Genomic DNA, 17,129 nt, shown 5'->3' on the forward strand with positions numbered 1-17,129 from the left:
GCGTCGTAGAAGGATGAGCATGACTAGAGGTTCCTTTTTGCCCGCCAGCCCATCCGTCAGTCGTTTGTATATCTGACGGTTGGCCTGTTTGTGTTTCTTTATCAGTCAATATTTGTCAGTGCGTCTGCTTGGCCACGCGTATTAGATTAATCAGGACAATATATAACAAAAAAGAAAGGTTGCTTGGTGTATATCGTCAGCGAAAATCCCAATAACAGTTACGAAACAGAAATTTCCGTCTTTTGTTGCTGTCGCCCTGTTACCTTTAAAGGCCGCGGGTGTCGCTGTCATCTCGCCACGAACGGGCGGGATAAAGAATAAAAAGAAGTAAGTTATTGAACCAATTTATCAGGTGAACGCTCCACCTCCTTCCTCCCGTATAACTATTGCCCACAAAACAAATCGTCACACAGCCGCAGAGGCGATGAACGTTACCTCGCCACCGGAAAAATATAAAAAAGTTGCCGTATGGAGGTTGTTGCGCGTGAGAACAGCGGCACACGGTTCTTTATTTTCCTTTTTCACAGCATAGGAAGCAGCTCAAGGGCAAAAAATAAATAATAAGGAAAAAAAGACCCCCAAACACTGTGCCTACAAAAAGAGTTCAGAAAAGTGGCCAAAAGAAAGGTCGATTTCGGGAGGAGAGGTGTCGTAATAAACGCTGAGTCATTAAGGAGTTAAAAATCCAGTCTGATCTTCATGTGACCTTATTGAATGTTTATTGTCTGAGAGATCGCCAGAAAAAAATAAACTTCAGAGCGCGCAATGGAATATGAAAGGCTATGTGGAGGTCAGCCAGTGTGAGAGAGAGAGAGAGAGAGAGAGAGAGAGAGAGAGAGAGAGAGAGAGAGAGAGAGAGAGAGAGAGAGAGAGAGAGAGAGAGAGAGAGAGAGAGAGAGAGAGATGGGGGGGGGGGGGTTAGGCCGCATGCAAACACCAGCACAACATCCTTCATAATTCAAACCCGGATAAATGTTTGCCGTCAGAGGAAAGGCGCCAGGGTAGAGTTTCAGGATGGCATAATTAGTATATTCCACGCAGTCGTATTTTTCTTTGCTATCGTATGTAGGCAGAGTGCATTGTGTAGAGAGGCAACTGATAACGATGGGAGCCTGACGACGCGTTTTGACGAGGGAGTGATGGGAAGGTGAAGATGGGAGGTGGAGGGAAGATGAAAATGGGGGACGGAGATGTTGAGGAGGAGACAATCCCTTCCCCTATCCACCAGTCCCTTAATTATCCCTCCCCTATCCACCAGCTCTTCACTATCCCTTCCCCTATCCACCAGCCCTTCAATATGCCTTCCCCTATCCATCAGTCCTATCACCATCCCTTCCCCTATCCACCACTCCTATGACCAACCCTTCAGGGGATGGCTTCGCTTCAGTGTAAGGTCATAGGTTTAAAGTAAGGTGTAAGGTAAGGTGTAAGGTGTAAGGTCATAGGTGTGTCTCCTGGTCGTGGCGGCAGAAATCATGGTAGGATGGTAGAGGTGAGAAGGTGTGATGGCAGCAAGGTGAGTCATGGTGGGGTCGTGCTCTGAGGTGAGGTGATAGGAGAGTCTCGTGGTGGTGAGTGACTGACAGGTTACCAAATGGACCCTTCGGAGCCCATCGAGCGTGGCCCATCAGACGGCGGCCAACAGAGGGCGTGGAGGTGGCCCGTTTGATCTGTTTATTGGGCCAGATTGAGGGACACGCGACGCCTCTTAATTAAACCTTCGCCAATAAAACCCGGCCGTGTGTGTTTAGTCGTTATCTTCACGTCTGTGGTTTAAATTTTGTTTCGGTTTTTGTTTATCGCGTTTTGTTGATTTTTTTTACTCTGGGTCTTGTGGTTTCATTCTCGTTTTTTTTTCTTTTTCTTTTCTGCTATTAAAACCTGGTAGCGCGTTTAGCTTTCCTCTTTGCGTTAATCCTGTAGTGTTTGTTGTTTTATTGATTGATTCCTATTATTTTTTTCATTCTGCTAAAATCCATCCGTTTTTCACCGTAAACAAACCCTGCATACAATTGGTCCCTTTATCTTTACCTGCTTCCCTTACTGAACTTTTCACTCATAACTTTATTTACCTTATTTTCTATCATTTTAACCTCACTGTTACTAGTTCTCGTTTTTGCCATACAGGCCCAGACACATCTATGGTTAGGGTTCATGAGGACATTTCCATCCTTTGCATGTTGCGCCAGAGTATCAGCCGTCAGCGCCGCAGCCCCTCGCAGCAGCCTAGCAGGGCCTCGCAAGGTGGAGTCTCACGTCGCCTCCCTCACTGATTGCCGCGGCGCCATCAAAGGCCGAGCCATCAATAGGTTCCACTCAGACGCGCGACATTAATGGTGACAATTATTGTAATAGAGCGCCGTTCTGTTTTCACTGAAGAGTAAATGGGAAAACAAACCTAATATTATGTCACTTTGGAACGTTCTCCATTTTCCTTTCCACTTATGACTGCACGAGGACATAAACCTTGGCAATGAGAGAGCAAGGATGAAAGAAAGGGAGAAATAGAATGAAATAAAGAAGAGAAAAATAGAGGAACAGACGACTAAAGAGAAGTGGCAGCCCAATACAAATGTTAGGAAACTTTAGTGGCCGTCCTCGTGAGTCAAAACGCTCACTGGTGTTCTCCCTCAGCAGGTGTGTGAATGCAATGTACCTGAAAGACGTTAATTGGTGAACCAATTCTTACTATGTAAAATCAATCAATCAGTCACTCAGTGAAAGAAAATATAATTAAAAAGAAAAATTGGAAGTAAGAAAGAAAAGGGAAAAGGATGCTGCGCCGGAAGCCGCGGCGAGGATTCCTTATGATGCTTGTGCGCGTCCCCGAGGCCCATCGGTCCTTCATCCAAGAACCGATAAACGCGGTGACCGGCGCCTTTACGGCATTTATGATTAATTTTATAATCCAGTCTGGTAGTTTTAAGAAGCGAGTTCTTGCATCCGCCCTATTCGAATCGGCGGGGCGGTGGAGCGCCAGCGAGCCCAAGGTCTCCCAGGCGAGCATGGCAGGACTGGAGGGCTCCCGGCAGGGCGCCTCGGCGTCCATCGGGACCCCGACGGAGGTGCCGGGGATCTTTCGGCTACAACGCCGGGCAGGTGGGGCTCGTTAGCCGTGGTAGGCAATCTGCCTAGGAGAGCAAACTCCGAACAACAAACCCGGGCAGGTGAGGTTCGTTACCCTTTGGTAGGCAATTCACCTAGGAGAGCAAACTCCGAACAATAAACCCGGGCAGGTTGGGCTCGTGAGCCGTCATAGGTAATACACCTAGGAGAGCAAACTCCGAACAATAAACCCGGGCAGATGGAGGTCGTTAGCGAAAGCAGTTCATCTAGGAGAGCAAACTCCGATTACAAAACCGGGCAGGTGGAGGTCGTTAGCGTGAGCAGTTCACCTAGGAGAGCAAACTCCAATTACAAACCCGGGCAGGTGGAGGTCGTTAGCGAAAGCAATTCATCTAGGAGAGCAAACTCCGATTAGAAACCCGGGCAGGTGGAGGTCGTTAGCGTGAGCAGTTCACCTAGGAGAGCAAACTCCGATTAAAAAACCCGGGCAGGTGAGGTTCGTTAGCCGTGGTAGGCAATTCACCTAGGAGAGCAAACTCCGAACAATAAACCCGGGCAGGTTGGGCTCGTGAACCGTCATAGGTAATACACCTAGGAGAGCAAACTCCGAACAATAAACCCGGGCAGGTTGGGCTCGTGAACCGTCATAGGTAATACACCTAGGAGAGCAAACTCCGAACAATAAACCCGGGCAGGTTGGGCTCGTGAGCCGTCATAGGTAATACACCTAGGAGAGCAAACTCCGAACAATAAACCCGGGCAGGTGGAGCTCGTCAGCCGTGGTAGGCGTCTGCCTAGGAGAGCAAACTCCGAACAATAAACCCGGGCAGGTGGAGCTCGTCAGCCGTGGTAGGCAGTCTGCCTAGGAGAGCAAACTCCGAACAATAAACCCGGGCAGGTGGAGCTCGTCAGCCGTGGTAGGCAGTCTGCCTAGGAGAGCAAACTCCGAACAATAAACCGGGGCTTGTGGTGCTCGTTAGATGTCGTAGACAATCCACGTGATGGGAACACCAAAGAAAAGGAAAATAAAAAGGAACACCAGAAAAAGGAAAATATAGAAATAAAACATCAAGAAAATAAAATAAAAAACACAGATCATCCACCTTCAGGCCCTAACATCTCCAAAATTATGGGTGAGTCTTTTCTGGGGAGAAAGAGGCTCATCCAGACCAAAGAACATCAAAAAGGGATGATATAGAAAGGAACACCAAAAAAATGGGAAAAAGAGAAAAAACATCGCAAAAGAAAAGCAACAACAATAACAGAACAACGTCAAGAAAAGTAACATACAAAGAAACATCATCCACCATTCGGCCCCAAACTAACATCACCAAAATTATGGGTGGGTCTTTTCTGGGGAGAAAGAGGCTCATCCAGACCAAAGAACATCAAAGAGGGATGATATAGAAAAGAACACCAAAAAATAGGGGAAAAAAAAAGCAAAAAAACATCGCAAAAGAAAAGTAACAGCAATAACAGAACAACATCAAGAAAAGTAACATACAAAGAAACATCATCCACCATTCGGCCCCAAACTAACATCACCAAAATTATGGGTGGGTCTCTTCTGGGAGGAAAGCGGCTCACCCAGACCAACGAAGAACATCAACAAGAGGATGATATGAAATAAAAGAACATTAAAAATCACGGAGAAAAAAAGAAGAAGAAAAAGAACAGAAAAAAACATCGGAAAAGAAAAACAAGAAGAAAAACACACCAAGAGAAGAAAAATATAAGAAACATCATCCACCTTTCGGCCCCTAACTAACATCACCAAAATTATGGGTGGGTCTCTTCTGGGAGGAAAGCGGCTCACCCAGACCAATGAACATCAACAAGAGGATGATATGAAATAAAAGAACATCAAAAAAGAAAAACAACAGCAAGAAAACAAAGAAAAAGATAAAGAAAAGAAAAGGAAAAAGAAACAAAAAGAAAAAGAAAAACACCAAAATAAAATAAAACAAACAAAAAATAATCCAAAAAAATAAATAAACAAATACAGAATACAGTAAAATTAACGAGCTAACTAACTAATTCAAACTGTCTGACTATTAAACTACCTATCTAACTAAGGGTACTATACAAGGGTACTATTGGACTACCTATTAACTAACTAACAATCAAATCATCTAACGATCGAACATGTATTTGTCTGACTCTTTATCTATTTATCTGCATGGCTATCTGTCATTATGTTTATCTATCCATCTTTTTTTTTCTTTTTGCAGTTAAGGAAGCAGCTCAAGGACAAAAGTAGATAAATAAATAAAAAAATCCGTATAAATAAAAATAAGTTCTATCTCTATATCTTTAATTTGTTTATTTGTTTATCTTATTTGTTCATCTTATTTATTTGTTTACTTATCTACTCCGTCATCAGTCATGGTCAGTTCTACCTATACGTTTTCCTGACACAATTTTTTTTTTCATTGTGTAGTCCTTAGTTCCGGTCCGACCTTGAGCTGGAAGGGAAGGACGGGGGCAGGGAGGCAAGAAGAGGGAGGGAGGGAGGGGGGAGGTAGGACAGAGTAATAGGAAGAATTTGGAGTATAATGGTTCCCCCCCCTCCCCCTCTACAGCCAAAAAATATAACGAAGAAAAGCGTCAAGTAAAAAAAATAAAAATAAATGGTAGCTAACAATGATAAAGAGTTTGCTAAAAAAAAATGGAAATCGATGAGGTAAGGACTTGCCAGTTTTCTTTTCTTTTTTTCTTTCTTTTTTTAACACAGAAGACAGAAAGCTCAAGGGCCAAAATAAGAGGATACAGAAAAAAAAAGATCGCTACGTCGCTGCTCCCCAATCTTTATCCTTTTGATTATCTGTGTCTTCAATGTGGCAGAGTAAGAGACTTTGTATAACTACTGATATTTGTACTCTTCCGGGTATACCCCATTCACGGTGCTCAATAATGATGATAACAGTATAGCAGCAAGTAGTACGCAGTAGCTAGCGAGGCGGCACCTTTTAGCACTTCAGTTTCCGTCACAACCTTACGGCACATTTCTTAAACTTCGTCGAGCGTTTAAAACTCATTCTGCGCTTTCTATTGTTACGTACTTTACAGAGAGAGAGGGAGAGAGAGAGGAGAGAAGAGGAGAGAGAGAGAGAGAGAGAGAGAGAGAGAGAGAGAGAGAGAGAGAGAGAGAGAGAGAGAGAGAGAGAGAGAGAGAGAGAGAGAGAGAGAGAGAGAGAGAGAGACTAGCCGGGGTGAGGAAAGAGTGGGAATACGCGTTTCAGTCCTGATTAAGTGTGTGTGTGTGTGTGTGTGTGTGTGTGTGTGTGTGTGTATGTGTGTGTGTGTGTGTGTGTGTGTGTCCTTGAAAAAAACCTGAACCTTTTTTTTTCAGTCAAGCTCAGCCGTAACACAGAGGCGGCCATTTCGATGACTACGCAGAAGACGTTGAAGAAAAAAAAAAAGAACCAGAACAGAGAATAACTGACGACCAGTTTCAGTGATCACTTGACTCGGGTCTCCAAGCGCTGCAAGACCTTGGCGGGGGGGTGGGGAGAGAGAGAGAGAGAGAGAGAGAGAGAGAGAGAGAGAGAGAGAGAGAGAGAGAGAGAGTATATGTGTGTTAACCATTGCACTTAGCCATGACACCAAAGGAAGAAAACTGAAGGTAAAGTTAAAGGCTGGTGCATACGCTATTCTTCTTACGCTATCTTCTCACGTAGTTGACTGCTCTTTCGGCCACCTCTTCGGATTCTTTACAGGAGAAGCAAGTAGCGGGCTTTTTTTATTGTTGTTTCCTTTTTGTGTGCCCTTGTGCTGTCTCCTTTGCTGTAAAAAAAAAATAGCTGTGTGTGGCTGCGGTAGGTACTCATCTCCGCGCCGTTGACCCTTTGAGCTTGTGGTAGGCAAGAACCTGTTAGTTACCGGCACCATCTGAGAGGGTGTTTAGTAAGGCCGGCAATTTTTACACTCCTAAGCGAGCAAAACTCGGGCTGGAAACCTTCCGGGAATTAATGATGATAAAATGCAATTATGATGTGAAGTGTAAACTTGTGAAAAAGGTATTTTTATATTTTTTGTATAGTTTCAGGAGTATTTTTATTTGTATCTTTGAAATCTGGAATAGGAGTATTTGTATTTTTATTTACATTTTTAGATTCAGGAATAGAAGTATTTGTATTTGTATTTGTATTTTTGGAATCCCGAACAAAAGTATTTGTATTTGTATTTGACTTATAAAAAAATAGTATTTGATCCAACCCTGCTTGGCATGTCCCTTTAGTCACACAAAATATCATCCTAACACTACGGAATGCAAATAATTTCTTTTCCCAACAATACTCCTGCTGTCATGAGGCTTTCAGTGGAGGTCTCGACGTTATAAAAAAACAATAAAATACTTCAGTGGTAATTAAAGGTATTAAAAGTAACGATAAAAATATTAATAAATGAATACTGAATAAGCAGGGATATTGATATGCTCATTAAACGGACAAACTGCTGCTTTAAATCTCTCAGGCGGTAGCAGGTTGCCGAGCAAGAAGCAAGCGGAGCGGCAGCTGTGTCCGGAGCCCCGACCCTGGCAAGAGTTTTCGTCGCTCACTTAAGTCAACAGTTTTCTTAAGGATCCTGAGGCGGTCCATTAGGTCGAAGATTTTTCCCGAGTTAGGGGTGATGAGGGCGGGGGTAAGGCCAGCATTTTTCTAGGCTGCGGTATGCGTTGTCGTGAGGGCCGCGAGAGCAAGGCAGAGAGGCCCGCACCGTGCTCGCTCCTTGCTCAGGCCGTGAAAGCTGCCCTGCATGAATAGCCCCAGACACAAAGCTTCCAGGTAGGCGAGGTGTGGCTGTAATGGACGCGGGTGTAAGGCATTGAGGCGGTGGAGGTCATGAAGCGACGTGGGATGAGGGGGAGACGGGAAGCGCCGCCCACTGTGTCGAGGGAACTGTTGAGGATCGGAGGAAGGTTTTAACGGAACTTTTACAGGACGAGTAACTTTACCGGGAGAGAGAGAGAGAGAGAGAGAGAGAGAGAGAGAGAGAGAGAGAGAGAGAGAGAGAGAGAGAGAGAGAGAGAGAGAGAGAGAGAGAGACGTAAACTTCTAAGTGGAGAATATCAATGACCTCACCTTAGTTTTGATGTCTCTTTTTGGCACTTGTTGTTCTCTTTAATGGAGCAGTGTGAAACGTCTCTCATTTTCTTTGATTTTTCGTCGGTCTACTTCCTCTTATTGCAAAAAAAAGAAAAAAAAAGAGAGCTTGCATTGAGGGACGCCGGGGGTCACTTTCCACGGATCATGAAGTAAATTTGTGAGCGGCATTACAGGAATTATTCACGTAACAATGATACACGTATTCATACAAGCATCCAGCAGTACTTGTGGTTCAGTGATGATTCTCGTTGTTTGTATGTAGAATTTAGATTGGCAGCTTGCTCTGTGTAATTAGAATCAACACGACGGTAATGTATGTGTCATTGCAAAATTGGACACGTGAGCATGTGGCGTTCTTTTGCGTTTGTTGGTTTTAGTAGATGCGTATGTCATGTTGGATCGGATGGTGGAATATGGTCACGTGTTTGGCGTGTGAGGGGGGGGTATGGTATTCGCCTCTTTTTTTTTCTTCTTCTCTCTCTCTCTCTCTCTCTCTCTCTCTCACACACACACACACACACACACACACACACACGTCGTCTTTCACCTCCCCGGCACAATCGCGGTTCACCTGAGAAACACCTGAGCGCCTCTTAATGGTCGCCGCCGCTGCCGCTCCCCCGTTTGTCTTCCCGGCGGCCCCCTCCTTCCACAAATCTGTTTCTCCCCATCCTCTCCCTACAGACTCTTTTTCCTCTCCCCGGAGCTGATCTTCCCACATCTATATCCCTCCCCCTTTCCCTTCTAACACGTTCTCTCCATCCATTCCTCCCCTCCTTCCTTTTACCTTTTCACAGCCTCCCTTATATCTTCTATCGTCCTCTCTGTTTCTCTTCAACCTTCCCTACAGGCTTTTTGTATTTTCCTCCTGAGCTGTTCTTCCCACATTAATATCCTTCCCCCTTTCCCTTTCTACACCATCTCCCCATCCTTTGCTAACCACTTTTATCTTCCCATAGTTTCTCTTTCACTTTCTATCGTCCTTTGCAGTCCTCCGTCTTGTAAAGCCATTCCCTACAGTTTGTTTTCTCCTACTCAGTTTTCCTTCCCACTCTCTTTCCTCTTCTATGCCTACATGTTTTTTTTCTTTCTCCTTTTCAGCCTTCTTTTCCTCTCAGCCTCCTTTTCCTCTCAGCCTCCTTTTCCTATCTCCATTGTCCTCTCCATCTGTCTTTCCTCTATGTTACGATTTCTATCCAATCTTTAAAGGCACACATACACACAAACACAGAAAAACACACACAAACAAATGCCTCTCCCCCACACACAGATACTTCCCCTCCCCACCCTACTCCTCCCCCACCCCACCCCCACGCAAAGTCCTGGAACTCTTGAAAAATAAGTTTACATAGGAATCGTAGGATGAATATTTCTCGTCCTTTCTGTCGTGAGTGGAGTGTCGCCAAACTTTCTTCACCGTCAACTTTTAATTGGGGGGTGAGGGGCAGTAGGGGGGGATAGGAGGGAGGGGGGGGGACAGCAAAGAAAGGAAAAGTCTCTCTATTAAGAAGCGTAGGAAAAATAAGAATGAGAGAGAGAGAGAGAGAGAGAGAGAGAGAGAGAGAGAGAGAGAGAGAGAGAGAGAGAGAGAGAGAGAGAGAGAGAGAGAGAGAGAGAGAGAGAGATCAACGCTGAAGTTAAGTCGCCTCCAACATGAAAGGAGTGGGTGAAAGAGAGAGAGAGAGAAAGAGGCAGGAAAAAAAAAAAAAAGAGGAGAGGAAAAATACTATTGGAAGAAAATGTGTCACGAAGATTTTACAGGAAGAGGAAAAAAGCTAACAAAGAAAAGAAAAAAAAGAAAGTTGCAAGGGAAGGAATAAACAACCAGGAAAGAAGAAGAAAAAAAATAAGAGACAAAATTTAAACAGGTGAAGTATTAGGATGAAAAAAAAACCAGTTGTAATATTTTGGCAAAGACCCTTAGGCGTTGATTTGGAAAGGGAGAGTTAGGGAAGGGGAGGCGCAAAGGGAGTGATTCTGGTTGTGGTTATGGTGGAGTATATGATTGTGGCTATGATGGGGGTGATGGTGATTATTTAAAGGGACAAACTAAGATATATAGCAATGGAGAGCGAGAGGGAACAACTTTTCGTGCATGAATAAGGAATGACCATGTGTGTGTGTGTCGGGGCAGGGGGTCTATGTGTGCGTGTGTGTGCGTGTGCGTGAGTGTAAGGGGAGGGGTGAGGGGAAGTAATGGGCCTAATAAGCAACGGAAGGGGACGGGGCATTGGAGAAGGGGACTAATATGACGGCTGAGGGACGGGGAATGGGAGAAGGGAAGGGGAGCGAGGCGGGGGAAGAGGGGGACGAAGAGAGAGAGAGAGAGAGAGAGAGAGAGAGAGAGAGATAGAGAATGAGATAATCCAGGGTCAGGCGAGGCGACCGCATAATGTTAGTTTAATGAGAGACTAGGAAGGACCACGCGAGCCCAAAACATGACTCTCTCTCTCTCTCTCTCTCTCTCTCTCTCTCTCTCTCTCGTCGTTTATCGTTTATTACCTTTGTATAATACGCAAACCTTTTCTTGGATATGCATTAGTGAGGTCATTATCAGCTTGGTCATTAATGGTGTCTTATAAGTGTTCCCTGAAGCTAAGGACTCCGTTTGTAAGAAGATTAAGATGTGTTTGCCAATTCCTTGTGACCCACTTGAAAAAAAAATTAAACTGTTTACCGACACTTACTCTCCCTTCCCTCTCCCGAAAATCGCTCCCTTTATCCCTGTTCTCCAGTGTGTTACTTCATTGCACATCTTTTCACTTTGTTTTCCCTTTTCTTTTGTCTTTTGTTTAATTTTTCATCATCCTCTTCATCCCCACGGTTCTGCCACTTATCTTACCACGTTTAAGTGTTCCTTCCTTGCACGTATTTTTACCTGACAACTTTCCTTTTTTCTTTTATTTCCCTTGTCTTGTCTTTTTCATCCTCACAATTCTGCCACTTATCTTCCCACGTTTAAGTGTTCCTTCCTTGCACGTCTTTTTACCTGACAACTTTCCTTTTTTATTTTATTTCCCTTGTCTTGTCTTTTTCATCTCCACAATTCTGCCACTTATGCTCCCACGTTGCCGTCGCTCATCACAGTACAATTAGTCTGCGCGTTCTACTCACCTTCGTATCCTTCTCATTGGGGCCGAGGGGAGCGGTGCGCGGCCGGAAGCTTGGCGCACCCCTCGTCGCCTTCCCCACCTGCCCGCCCGTGCCACAGGTGACCAAATTACCCGCATCCACTCCTCCGTCTGGACGAGGCCGCCGCTGCCGTGCACTCACCCGTCATGTTGGGCCTGACAGTACTTATTCTTAATTGGATGGTTTTGCGACGTGTGTGCTTGTGTGTGTGAGTGTGTGTGTGTGTGTGTGTGTGTGTGTGTGTGTGTACGTAAACACACACACACACACACACACACACACACACACACACACACACACACAGGGCGTCATCCATCCCCTGCCCGTGCGGAGTGGGGCGTGATAACAGTATTATATATGGAGGCTGCGGCGAAGGCTTGTTGGTGCGGAGGGGCTGTTAACCTGATAGGAAGAGGTGACGATCGCGGGGAGGGAGCCGTGATGTAGGTCCGGGGAAGTGAACGTGAGAGTGGCAGAAGAGGATGGTGAGTGTTCTGGGGCGTGGGGAAGGGATGTGTGTCTGTTTGGGGGAGGGAGGGAACACTGGTACTGCCTGGTTCTTTAGGAGTAACAGCACCACCACCACCGTCACCGCCTTCACCAGCAACCACCGTGACTTAGCGACCTCATAACAATTTGCTCCTGTGCCTTCTGTTCCTGACTTACCTCACCTCACACCTTGGCTCACCACCTCTCAGCTGCCTCATACAACTTACCTCATATCTCCCTCACTTTACACTCACCTCCCACATGTTTCACCTACCTGTCTCACGTGTCCCACTTAGCCCACCTATCTCACCTCACACCTTGGCTCACCTCGCAGCTGCTTCATATAACTTACCTCATACCTTCCTCACCTTACACTCACCTCAATGCCTCACCTCCCACATGTCTCACCTACCTGCCTCACGTGTCCCGCCTCACCTGTTCACTCCCAGGCCCTCAAAAATTAGAACCGGCGCCCCTATACCTGGTGGCGGCCCCGGAAGCTCTACATTAGCCACACGTTAATGCGTCCCCCATCTCGAGCCAACCTTCTGCTGCCTAATACAATAGTTCTTTTGTCCCAGGAAGCCATTCAGTCCTCCAGGAAGAATAAATGTAACTCTCTTATGGCCATTGTAAAGCGTCTCCGTGGTAAGGAACTCCAGCGCGTCTTCTAACGGGATTCGAGGGATGAATAAGAGTTGGATCGTACTGGTTATAACGGAGGTTCATTCTTAGTGCAACATTAAACGCTACGTCGCTTGGGTGGGTACTTACAGCGCCTTTGTGGAGAGGAAATCGCGTGTATAGTGCTACTGGGATAAAGGAAAAGTCAGTGTTAGTTTTTAGAGGCTCTTACGTTGATCTATTCTAAGAGCAGGGTAAAGCACCACGTCACTCGGGTAGTTAAATCGACTTGTTACCTTCTCTACCCATCCACCTGCATCCCTCTCCTCCTATCTCACTCACCCACCACCGAGCCCTCTACACTCTCTATCCCATCCTGACCTTCTCTACCCATCCACCTGCATCCCTCTCCTCCTATCTCACTCACCCACCACCGAGCCCTCTACACTCTCTATCCCATCCTGACCTTCTCTACTCATCCACATGCATCAGTCTCCTATCTCCCTCCCTCCTCCTAGCCCTCTGCCCTTGACACCTCTCCTACCCCATCCCTACCTACTCTAACCATCCTTTGTAGGAGGAAAATGAGTGTTAGTTCTTAGTGTTTCTGAGGTTCGTTGATCTATTATAACAACAGCATAGAGCATCGCGTCACTTGAATAGCTAATAACTACCTGATTACGGGCGCCTCTGTGGTAAGAAAATCACGCGAGGCGCTACCAAGAGGAATTAAAAATGAGTGTTAGTTCTTAGTGGTGGCGACGCTCGTTAACCCATTATAACAGCAACGTCACTCGGGTAATAACGGCATGATTTGCAGCGCCTTTGTGGAAAGTATATCACGCGTATAGAATTACCGGAATTAGGGAAAAATGAGTGTTAGCTCTTAGTGGTTCTGACGTTCGTTAACCCATTATAACATCAGCGTCACTTAAGTAATAACAGCCTGAGTTGCGTGGGTCAGAGTTTACAATTACCGACCACCGTTATCATCACAGCCACCGCCGACGCCAATATACATGCAGTGACTATTGCTGTGCCGGCCGACCAATACATTACACTTGGGTCACTTCAAGGGTGATATTCCGGCCAATCAGGACTGCCAAGAGGACAACCTGCCAATTACATGTCGGAAATGATTGCCGGCCGCCGGGATCAAGGGACGTCATGTTAGCAGCCGGCACGAGGGAGCGAGAAAGCATATTTATCTTCTCTTACACTCTGAGCGCTCCGTGGATGTGTTAGTCGCTTGCGATGATTTGGTTTTGATTTGTTGGCATAGTAATTGTTTTCCTGTAACTATTATGAAGTCTTAATGATAAGGTTAACACAGAGGAAGGTGGAAAGCAGTTTTAGGCACACTTATACAGCTGGTTTTGTTGTTTTCTGTCTTTATCTATCTATATCTATTTTTTTCTATATCTACCTTCTTATCTATTTATCTATCTGTAGCTATCTATATCTATCTATCTATCTATGTGTCTATCCATTTATCTATATCTATTTATCTATCTATTTATTACACACACACACACACACACACACACACACACACACACACACCTAACCATAACCCAAAGAAAGAATATACGTGGCAGACGGAAACTCACTCTGGCAGCCGAGGGCGTTGGGCCGTGACGGAGGGGCCGGCGTTCATCAGGGCCGTTGTTTACCCCTCCTGTGTGCTGTGATTGGCTCCCACCCGCCCGTCTCCGAACCCCCCACCCCCATCTCTCCTCCACTATAAGCCTCCTCTACCCCCTCCTTACTTTCTCTACCCATCCACCTGCATCCCTTTCCTCTTCTCTCTCACTCACCTCCGAGCCCTCTGCCCCATACCCCCTCCTTACCTTCTCTACCCATCCACCTGCATCCCTTTCCTCCTTTCTCTCACTCACCTCCGAGCCCTCTACTCTCTATCCCCTCCTGACCTTCTCTGCCCATCCGATGCATCCCTCTCATACTATCCTCCCTCGCCCTCTTCCTATCCACTACTTCTATAAACTCTGTCCACTCTCCACTCGCCTTCGTTCTTCATGTCCACCTCATACTTCTTCGTAACCACCTTCTCCCTGCCTCCTCCATCCCTTCTCCAGCCACCCACATCCCACCGAGTCCTACCCTCTTTCCTATCCACTGCTTTCCCCTTTCTTATCCACTGCTTCTCCCCTGTCCCTCTTTTTTTTTTCTACCTTCCTGCACTCCATCTATCCCTGAACCCCCTCCTATCCACCTCATTCTCCCTCTTAACTACCACTCTTCCCTTCTCTGTCCTTTTTCAGCCTATAGTCGCCTCTTCCAGCCCCGCACCCCTTCTATTCACCTCCTGTCGTTCTCCCTCTCTGTTTTCTGTCGATATCTCTATTTTCAGTCTATTTTCTCTCTGGCCCAACTCTTATTTACCCACCCGCTCTCCTCTCTTCCACCTCACACTTCCTTTATCCAGTTCCCCTGTTCTCTCCACAAATCCCCTTACCACTATTGACCCTGCTATCCACTCAGACCCCTTCCTAAACACACCACATGCCCCCTCCTCCTCTATCCCTCCTAACTTATCCATCCATACCATCCATACCCCTTCCTAATCCCTTCTCCCGCCCCCTCTCTTCCCCAGCCCTCCTCTACCCCGCCGGTTATGAATGTGACGCCGGGAATCGATGAACCTATAAAGCCTCTCGGCCTACCAGCGCTCATTCCTTGCGGGCGCGCTGCCGCTGTGGCCTCGGGCAGGAGCGGGATTAATATTTTGGGGCTCGGAATCTATGGCGCGTTCGTGGGCTATTGTTTATGGTATTTCTTTTTTATTATCTCTCTTTCTCCCCCTCTCTCTCTCCATTGCTGTCCGATTATACCCACGGCCCGCTTCGTTTGGCTTGGCGTATTGACGTTGTTTTTTTTTAATTGTGGCGGTGCTTGTGTCGGTGTTGGGGCGTGCGTGTGTGTGTGTGTGTGTGTGTGTGTGTGTGTGTGTGTGTGTGTGTGTGTGTGTTGGGGCGTGCGCGCGTGTGTGTGTGTGTGTGTGTGTGTGTGTGTGTGTGTGTGTGTGCGTTGGGGCGTGCGGGGTGGGCGGTGCTGTGGCGGTGGTGGGAGCAGGAGAGTGTAGGGAAGAGAGTATTCCGTGCATGGCAGTGTATTGTTAAGCTTAACGTAAAGATTAAAAAAATAATGCATGTTTCCTATTACATTAAAAATCAACATAATATTTAAATAAACGATCCTCTTTTATTTTTATTTTTTTGCAGTTTATTTGCTTTTAGATTTTTAGAGGTCACTGCCGAAGCTTCTTGCCTTCAGTGCATCGTCCAGTGCTTCTACGTTTCCGGTTTATAAATATATATATAACTCTTTATTACGAGTTTTACACTGAGTTGGCACACACGAAAATATGCAATCAAAGATGACCTAAGTCTTATATGTACGTAAATCTTTGCAACCATTGCTGAAGTACATTATGAAGACATGTAAGCTTCACAATAAGTTTAGGCTGGTGTTCAGGGCACTGGTGGTTTATTCGCCCTATGCTCTCGCCGGTAGATGACACAGGGCTCTATTTTTTTTTTTTTACAACAACGGAGACATCTCAAGGGCATAAAAAAAGGAAACAATAATAAAAGAAAAAGCCCGCTACTCGCTGTTCCTAAAAATAATTAAAAGAGGTGGCCGAAAGAGGGGTCAATTTCGGGAGGATAAGTGTCCTGATACCCTCCTCTTCAAAGAGTTCAAGTCGTAGGCAGGAGGAAATACAGATGAAGGAAGATTGTTCTTGCTACTCATGTGCTGCACTTGTCTCATACAATCGACGTACAGGGTTAGGAGCAGCATATGGTCTTGGGTCTTTCAGTTGGTCAAAGTAATTAAATGAGTGGGATTCATGACCCACGAGAGCCATTCATTTCACTCACTGATTAGCTGGCAGCTGCCGCTCCCTTTGCCCACCGCCACCCTTGACCGTTTTCCACTGAATTGAAAATATTGTTTGCAATTATTATACCAGTGTGAAAAAATATACACTTTTATAAATGTAATTATTTATGTGAATTGTCTCTGTTCACACTCCTAAGTCGTATTTTTCCTTTCCATTGTAAATTTCGAGCCTTTTTTTCATCAGGTGAAATGCCCGTGCAAATTGTTCAACTTTGTGTTAGCGAGTGTTTTTTCTCAGATATTTACTCTTTATTTGTGTAGACTTTTCACGGCGATATATTATTGCTCCTGAAACTTTTAGAAGTAGCTGTATATACATTGAAGCGGGTAATGTATGCCATGTTTATTTATGATATATCGCAATTATAACATCATTGAATAATATTGGCACTAATTCATTAACATACTTTAAAGTGAGGTACTCTGAATGATCATAAATTATTGCGTCGGTTCATAGCAAAATTAACATTCCTCTAACATATTACTAATGAAGAGCCGGGCTACGTGCGTCAACATGTCAACGAGTAGCGTGACACATCGGCCGCAGCTGAAGACAACCTCGCCTCCCTCAGCAGTGGAGGAAGGTGGTGGCTGCCTTTACCGCGGTGAGAGAGAGGGTGAGGATTTCAGATTAGATAGGTGAGTCTAAAACATACATTTTCTGACACTTTTCCGCTTACCCTGACTACTAACTTGCGGGGGTATCTGTCTTTGGTCATCCTGTCTTCCTTCGTTGCGTTTATGGTGCCGGATGCAAAATATAAAATAAATTGTTTAACCCTTTCT

At 45.6% G+C, this 17,129-nt stretch overlaps 2 long non-coding RNA genes across 11 annotated transcripts in view; both read left to right on the forward strand.

Moving 5' to 3' along the window:
• The window catches only part of LOC126997582 (uncharacterized), a 135,228-nt gene that overhangs the window by 91,867 nt on the left and 26,232 nt on the right, over positions 1-17,129 (forward strand). The window lies entirely within an intron of this gene.
• On the forward strand, positions 3,024-4,965 carry LOC126997580 (uncharacterized). Of its 9 annotated transcripts, none has more exons than XR_007752200.1 (3): positions 3,024-3,167; positions 3,558-3,693; positions 3,897-4,965. It is a non-coding gene; the product is annotated as an uncharacterized LOC126997580 (long non-coding RNA). The 9 variants fall into 9 exon arrangements; XR_007752198.1 differs by having other exon boundaries at positions 3,558-3,625; XR_007752199.1 differs by lacking the exons at positions 3,024-3,167; positions 3,558-3,693 and adding exons at positions 3,230-3,259; positions 3,717-3,829.

This window comes from Eriocheir sinensis, chromosome 12, assembly GCF_024679095.1.
Source record: "Eriocheir sinensis breed Jianghai 21 chromosome 12, ASM2467909v1, whole genome shotgun sequence".
Classification (NCBI taxonomy): Eukaryota; Metazoa; Arthropoda; class Malacostraca; order Decapoda; family Varunidae; genus Eriocheir; species Eriocheir sinensis.